The 8,412-nt window shown below is 36.2% G+C and overlaps 1 pseudogene; it reads left to right on the forward strand.

Moving 5' to 3' along the window:
- The window catches only part of LOC118620746, a 128,706-nt pseudogene extending 121,776 nt beyond the window's left edge, over positions 1–6,930 (forward strand).
- The last annotated feature ends 1,482 nt before the right edge of the window (positions 6,931–8,412 follow it).

Here is an 8,412-nt window from a genome sequence, read left to right on the forward strand (position 1 = left end):
ATAATAAGAAATAGAAAGAAAGAGGAAAAACAAAAGATAGAAAACAATGTATTCATTTATAAATAAGCATGCATATAATCACATTTATTACATAATATACATATATATAAACTATACATACAAATTATGTATAAAGAAATTAAATAAAAACTGTTACAAAGAAGAAAAACAGTAAGATTTATCTTCTCACTTTTCTTATAAGATACTTCTAAAGTGGGTTAGAGCTAAAATGTTATTTTTCTTTTGAAAAAAATGAAAACAATAGCAGATATAAAAGTTTTAGCAAGTGAATAGAATTTTTATAGATGTTATTAAAAACTTTAGGATGTTAAACTGTTTTTGTGCATGGATGTAACAAGCAACTTACCTTTTCAAATACACCCCCCCCCACACACACACACACAGCACACACACAGCACAAACACAGCACATATGCACACACATAGCACACAGTGCACGCACACACACATGGCACATATACACACACAGCACACACATACATACACACACAGCACACATACACACAGTCTGGGCACATTCACACACAGCACACATACACACATAGCACACATATGCACACACAGCAAGTGCACACACACACAGCACACATACACACACAGAACATATACATAAACAGACCACACACGCGCACACACACACACACACACACGCACACACACACACAATGTATATCAGGGCCCAGTTTCCTTTAAATTTAGTTTTCAGCACAGGGAAATGGAGTTTGATTAAACGATTGTGAAGTGGTTAAAAACTGTCCAAAGAGTTTTATTTTGGAGCATCCAAGAAGAAAAGAAAAAGTGGAAATAAACAAGATTCCAAGTAATTCAGAATGACTCATAAATTCTCGATATTTGAAAGTCAATAAGTAAAGCAATTCTTCTTTAACAAAATGAAGTATAGACTCGTTGTTCCAAATAATTCAATTAGGAAGTGGTAGAAAAATATTGAGAGAAAAAGGCAACAGGGAGTAAAGCTTTATAGGTTTATTGAATCAATGGCCACAGAACAAAATTCGGTCTTTGTTGCTCTCTTTTGGGGTCTTCCTACTTCGGTCTAACTTCACAGGCTGTGCTCCTGCTCTTCCTTCTTCCTCTTTCTGCGGCATTAGTTGCTTTGATTTCCTTCTCCATTTCTTACTCTTCCCTAATTCATTTTAGATTCCTTCTGTCCCTCACTTTTTCCTTTTCCAATTACAGTTGACATTCAATATTATTTTCTATTGGTTTCAGGCTTACAGCATAGTGGTTAGAGATTTATATAATTTATGCAGTGATCCCCCTGGTGAGTCTAGTATCCACCTGGTACCATATACAGTTATTTCAATATTATTGACCATATTCCCTATGCTGTACTTTACATCCCTGTTACTATTTTGTATCAATTTGTACTTCTTAATACCTTCACCTTTTCCACCCATCCCCCATCTGCCTCCCTTGTGGCAACTATCAGTTGTATCTATGAGTCTGTTTCAGCTTTGTTGTTTATTTTGGTCTATGGATCCCACATATAAATGAAATCACATGGTATTTCCCTTTCTCTGACTTATTTCACTTAGGGTAATACCTACTAGGTCCATCCATGTTGTTGCAGATGGCAAGATTTCACTCTTTTTTATGGTTGAGGAAGATTCTATTTTATATATACATATATCCGCATTCTTTTTTTTTTTTAATCCTGACCTGAGGATTTTTTTGCATTTATCTTCAGATAAAGTGGGAGGGAGAGAGGGAGGAAAAGAGAGAGAAACATAGACGTGAGAGAGACACATCGAGTGGCTGCCACCCACACGACCCCAACTGGGGCCGGGGGCAAACTGCAACCGAGGTACGTGCCCTTAGTGGGAACCGAACCTGGGACTCTCTGGTCCATGGGCCAACACTCTAACCACTGAGCAACAGGTCAGGGCTCCACATCCTTTTTAAATCCAACAAGTATTCTCTTCTATGACAGAGTTATCGCCTTTCAATTCTTCACCTCTATGAGGTCACATCTTTATTACTGCTCTTATGTGACTGCTCATAATTATTTGTTTATTTTCTGACACCTCCAGCAAACTAGGAGCTCCCTTTCTTTTTCTTTTTTAATCCTCACCCAAGGACATTTTTTTTTTATATATATTTTGTTCAGATAGAGTGGGAGGGAGAGAGAGAGAGAGAGAAACATCGACGTGAAAGGGACACATTGAGTAGTTGCCACCCGCACAACCCAACCAGGGCCGGGGACAAACTGCAACTGAGGTACGTGCCCTTAGCGGGAACTGAACCCGGGTCTCTCTGGACTGCAGGCCAACACTCTAACTGCTGAGCCAAACCGGCCAGGGCTCCCTTTCAACTCTTTATCACCAGATGCATATATTGTGCTTAGCATATTGGCAATATGTATTGATAAATGAGTGAATCTTTTAGTTATTTTTAAAATATATCTTTCTTCTATATCATCACTGACATATACTCCTAAGCCCTCTTTAAAACTTTCTGTTCTACAAGGCCTGAACATTTTATAGCTGGAAGGAATCTTAGAAATGAAGCATCCAGCATTTTTCAAGGTGCAGTCTATGAAGTTTCTTAGACTTCATACTGGAGAGTACTTATTAAAAATGTATAAGGCTAGGTGCCAGCCCAGACCTACTGAATCAGAATAAAATAAATAGGGTTAATGAACAATTCTTATTAACAATCTCCTGGGTTATTCTTATGCAAATTAATGTCCCAGTTTACTGTAGAACAATTCCTCAATTTAGAAATAGAACAAGTTGTCCCCTTGGAATCCTTAGGACTTGAGAAGTCATTTGGGAACTAACTAATTTGATACTCTTTGAGATTGTGACAAAGGTTGATGCATTTTTTAATTTCTCTGTCTGATTTGTATTATTTAAAGGCATATGTGAGTACCAATACTTACACTTTTAGCATTAATTTCCCAGAGAATGTGTTAGATTACTTAGGTTAGTACCATGAAATTGACTTGTGCATGTGTTATAGATACAATGTCTTTGACTTTGCATAGGAAGCTGGCTTGTTCCAGTTGGGTATGGTCTACATGAGAAACATTTGTGGCCATTCAGTAAGATTCGCTGGACTCAGGTAATAGGAATAAATCCATTTCATGCTCTTAGACTCTATAATTAGCCTAGTCTAGTTCTCCCAGTGTGCATCTCACAGGACTTTCTAATTTGTGTGTCTTGTTAATGAAAGCTGTGGAACTATTTGATTATACAGCTAAGAAGGCATAGGTTTCTTTAAGCATGATGCCTTTTTAGTTGATTTTGAAAGGACCTCAGTAATTTTCTCTTTTAAGGCAAACTACTTGTGCCCATCTTAGAGAGCTTAACTGTAGGCAGAAGTGCACGTATGAACTGTGATATCTATGTTTAGTTGTCGTATATTTTCTCTCTCTCTCTCTCCTGTCTTTAATCCTTCTTTCTTCTTTCTCCTTCTCCAAGCTCTTCCCTCTTTTTCTTTACTCTTCTCTCTGACACACATATACACAATTAAGGAGCAAAAGAAGCAAATTAATATCACTCTCAAATTGTTAACAAAACTCAGATGTGTTTCTAATTTAAGAGTAAATTACAGTTCTATTTTTAGTTTTTCCATGCACAGCTGCATACCATGTTATTCAAAAATTTCCCTTTGCCAAAGATACTGTTAAACATTGATTTAAAAAAAAAAATCTAAGAACAATATACATTTTCCCTTGAATATTGCCTTCAAGATCACAAATAGTCTTTTACATTTTTTTTAAAGAATTCTGAAATGTTCTTTTAAAGATGTTACTGTATGTATATAAATAGAACTGAAAAACTGAACTGTGTTCTTCCCCAGCACTTAGAGGTGCCCTGCCAAGTCTAAGCCCATGTGGACTTGCCTTGTGTTATGTGTGATTTACTTCTATCACAGTTACTTTACTGAACAGATTCACCCGACACTGACTGCTGCCCTCCATATGGTCTGGCTATTGTCTCTTTATAATCACCTAAAAACATTACTTACAATTAGAGAATTTGAAGAAACTTTGAGTAATATTCTCTGGTCAATCACTTTCTTATAGATCCGAGACTCATATGGACTTGTTTTTGCCTACACATTAGGCCATGATGAGGATGGGTATAGAATCTAGTGCTCATGATGTCTCCTTATGATTTATGCCTATTGTGCTTTTGGTTGCTCCAACATAAGTCTATATAGCATGGTGCTTTAGATAAATTATGAGGGTTCAAACCAGAGATACAATATTTAAATGGGATTCTGATATTCATTAAGCATTATCATAAAAAAGGTGACTTTAAGGCTTGTTCTTATAGAATAATTTGGACAATAAATAATATATACTTTTTAAAACCTGTAACTTAATTTGGAGACTGACATACTGATATAAATTCCTAAAAAATCACTGAAAAAATTATTTCTATTCACATTTTCTTCTAGTTTTTTAATACCAATTTTTCGGGAATTATTTCCTGATTGTCAAGAACAAGATTTTAAAATGTGAAAATATTATTGTCCCTATCTTACAGGGAAGAAAGCTCCTAAGAAGAGTTTTTGAACTCTTTGTGAACTTTTGTGAACCTGCTGGAACATGTGAAAATGAGCAAGATCCTAAACCTTCCTGTCAGGTTTCTAAACCTACGAGGTAGGGACAACAGCAGTCTCCCCACACAGCTGTGGAGACAGCCAAATGAAGTCATGCATATGAAGTTTACACTGAATATGAGATCACTATCATTAAAAATATTATTGCTTGTTTCTTAACATTTTAATTTAAAATATGCATGGGAGAGGTGTTCTGCAGAGAACTGAAGCAAACCTTGATACCAGCTTTCAGGAGTCCTTTCAGTGAGCTCCTAAAGGAGCTTTATCAATAAATGAAGCTCTTGGGTGGGCCTTTATTCCTGCAGTGGGCCATAGTCATCTCTTTTGCAAAATAATCTCTCATAATTTTCAATTGAGCAAATGCTCGTGGACCAGGACTGAGAATTCCTGAGGTTTGATATGAAGCAAAATGTACCATGCTGGCTGTCTGGACCTTCAGACTGTTGGCATACTGGCATCCCCAGTCTATGGAAAGTGTGTGTTTGGAGCACCAATCACCTGACTTCACTTCACTACTCACCAGGTCAGGCTACAGGGAGTTTAAATAAGAGCAATTTACGTGTGCAGATCCTAAGGTAAAGTATCCCATAAGCTAAATGAAATAAAAAACCATGAAAGCACTATTAATCCTTTGAAAACTATAACTCCAAAGAAGTGTTAGATTGTCTTTGTGTATGGAGTTGGGGCTCTTCTGGGGTCAGCAAGTACAATATGATTGCATTTATTCCATAAATACATATAGTGAAACATGCTTCTCGCCACCAAATATTATTTGACTCATTTCTCAGCTACTTCCAATAGCTCCACAAACAGTATGTACTAGGCCCGTTACAATGGGGTACACAGGGTAATAAAGCTGGGGGCTTTCGATTGGAGTTCACAGAAAGAGCCATAATGTTTTCAAACAAAAGCAGAGCCACTTCAAATGTCCCATTCTTTTTCACCATCTTTGCTGAAAACAGGTATTAGAAACCAAAAGAAGTAAATGGGGTTCAAGAAGCAGAGTGAAGACAGAAAAACTCTTTTATATAGAAATCAAATAGCACTAAATTTGAAAAATAATACTCGACTTGGCAAACTCTAAAGTAAATGTGTTTTAAATTTGGCCCTGGAAGATTTCTGTGGTATAATCCACAAAAGAAAGACGGAGTTAAGAGCCATCTCCATTTAAATCCTCCTCAATGGGAACTGTAATTTGTGCTGCATTTAGTTTGAGATGGGGGGGGGGGGTGTAGAATTAGACTTATTTGTTTGTTCTGAGAACTCAAATCATGATAAAGATGAGGCTCCACCTTTTCATACAGGTTATGAACAACCAAGCTCATGAGACAATATGCATATGTTCAAGAAGCCTAGTGTGTTGTTTTTTCTCCCTTAAATGTCTTGTTATCTCAGGAATTTTACATATGTCTCCAGTAATGTCTACTGTGAAAATTATTCCCAGAAATGGTGTTTTACCTATAAGCAATGAATTAAATTTCTGTGCATGTGTGAATAGGCAAACTTGAAACAGATTCTCTGAAAGAAGATTGTAACTTATTTTCAAGCACTTTGGGTTAAAATGGGTAAACCGTCCAGAGATAACTACAAAATTTCTAAACAGGGGGTTTAGGTATGAGATGTGGCTGAAAGTGAACTTACATTCAGATACAGCAAAATTTTAACTGATGGTGTGTTGGTTTGGCATGAATCTGGAAAGGGCTGGTAGAGATTAGTGGGCAGAACCCATGCCTTCTCTCAGTGTCTCCGTGTTCAACTTAGCCACTTAATAACATCTTGCTAATTAAAATGGACATAAAATACATTATGTATATTTATACATTACACATATAATATATACATGATATCATACGCATACACACAAACACCCACAAGTATACTGACGAATAATGTATATGTAGAACAACCCCCAGGTGTTGATGCCCTCGTTAACCCCTGTGTTATACACTACTAGTAGAGTTAGTGTTTGTCCTACCTCACCTGATATTGCTATTTCTTTTTTCTATATATTTTCTCTGTTTCCAAGCCCATTGCAATGAAGTCTTCAAGGGCATAAATGAGCTCATATACAAATGTGAAATTCTAGGCATCACAAGTATTCCTAGACAAGAAAATTCATCAGTACAGATCAGAAGAGAAAAATTTTAGACAACTGATTGGCAATAGTGTGAGGACATGGGGTGGTTTGGTTAGGTGATCTTTATAAGGAAATATGGGTATGTCATAAATGTACTTCTGGTTTTTTTTTTTTTTTTTTTTTTTCAGGAATAGTACAGACTTTGAGCCACTGAGCACACTCACGAAGCTGTATCACTGAGCCTGTAAAAGGGCTATGGCCTCAAGCAGATTTCACGGGAAGCTTGGAGAGTCTCAGATAACTCTGACCTGGTTTCGATGTAAGAAAAGAGTTGATTTTTACATTGAAAATTGGGAGGGGAAGCAACAAGAGATAGAAAGACAAGCAGATTCAATTTTACTTCTTTTCAGTGAAGTCAAACCTTTAACTCTACTACAGATTTCCATAATAAGTCTCTGATAATTAAATATTAATTACTGTCCCTGGCTTTACAACATCCCAAGAATTTTTAGTTAGCATATGCACTATTAGAAAGTTATACAATTTTCAAACCAGAATAGTCTTGGTTAAATATATCTGTCAAATTAAACATATTATATGACATATTACATTTATGTCATATAATGTAACATACTACATTTGTTTGTACGAGGATGAGAAAGGAGCTGGTAGAAACACAAAAAATATGATTACATAATTAACTACCAAAAACGTTTTGCATTACCAAAAATGTTTGGGAATCTCTTTGCTGGGCCATCCTACTTTACTTCCTTATTATTATTTTTTCCTAGACTAAAATGGTACACAACATGTTAAATTTCCTTTTTTTCTGAAAACCTGGTTATAGCTCTGTTTAGTTTGAGGTCAGTCTAATGATGCCTCTTACTGAGAGGATGTCTAACCTCTCAGCTGAAATAGTCTCCCTTCTGGTTGGCTGAGGCACAGATGAATGAAAGTAGACACTTTAGTACTAGTCTAGGAGCAAAAGAAAAAAATAAAGTGAATTTTCCCAGTTTCCCAAATAGCAGCTCTGTGAAAGAAATGCACTCATATTGCTACTTATTTCATAAAGATAAACTAAAAATCTAAACTTGAAGCAATTATTTTAAAGCATGCGAGATTTATTTACTTATTTACTATGTACAAAAAACCCCCCAAAATTTAAAAATTTTCTTCTATCATGGTCAAGAAAAAAAGAATATATGATTGTTTATAACAACCCCTTGTCAGGCTGGTGTGGCTCAGTGGATTGAGCATTGTCCCACGGACTGAGAGATCCTGGTTTGATTCCTGGCCAGGGCATGTGCCTGGATTGCAGGCTTGATCACCAGCAGGGGGTGTGCCGGAGGCAGCCAATCATTGCTTCTTTCACATTGATGTTTCTATCTCTCCCTTCCTTTCTTTCTAAAAATATCAATAAAAACATATTAAAAAATACACACACACACACACAAAACCCTAAAGGATTGGTCTTTGCCATGAGAATCATGACTAGAGTTTCCGAAATCATTTATAATTCTTACAGATTATTATGATCATGTTCCAGTTATTTGTCTTTTGGTGTTAATTGCTTTTCATTCTTATTGACTTATCCATTAGCCTGTTCCTTGGGGAAGAAGATAAATATTTCTGTCAAATCCCTAACTCTCCATTAACAAATGCTAACGCAAGAAAAAAAAATCGTGTATTATTTGCTTAGAGTTGAATATCTCAAGGGAGTAA

Source organism: Molossus molossus, unplaced genomic scaffold (assembly GCF_014108415.1).
Source record: "Molossus molossus isolate mMolMol1 unplaced genomic scaffold, mMolMol1.p scaffold_m16_p_8, whole genome shotgun sequence".
In the NCBI taxonomy this organism is placed as follows: domain Eukaryota; kingdom Metazoa; phylum Chordata; class Mammalia; order Chiroptera; family Molossidae; genus Molossus; species Molossus molossus.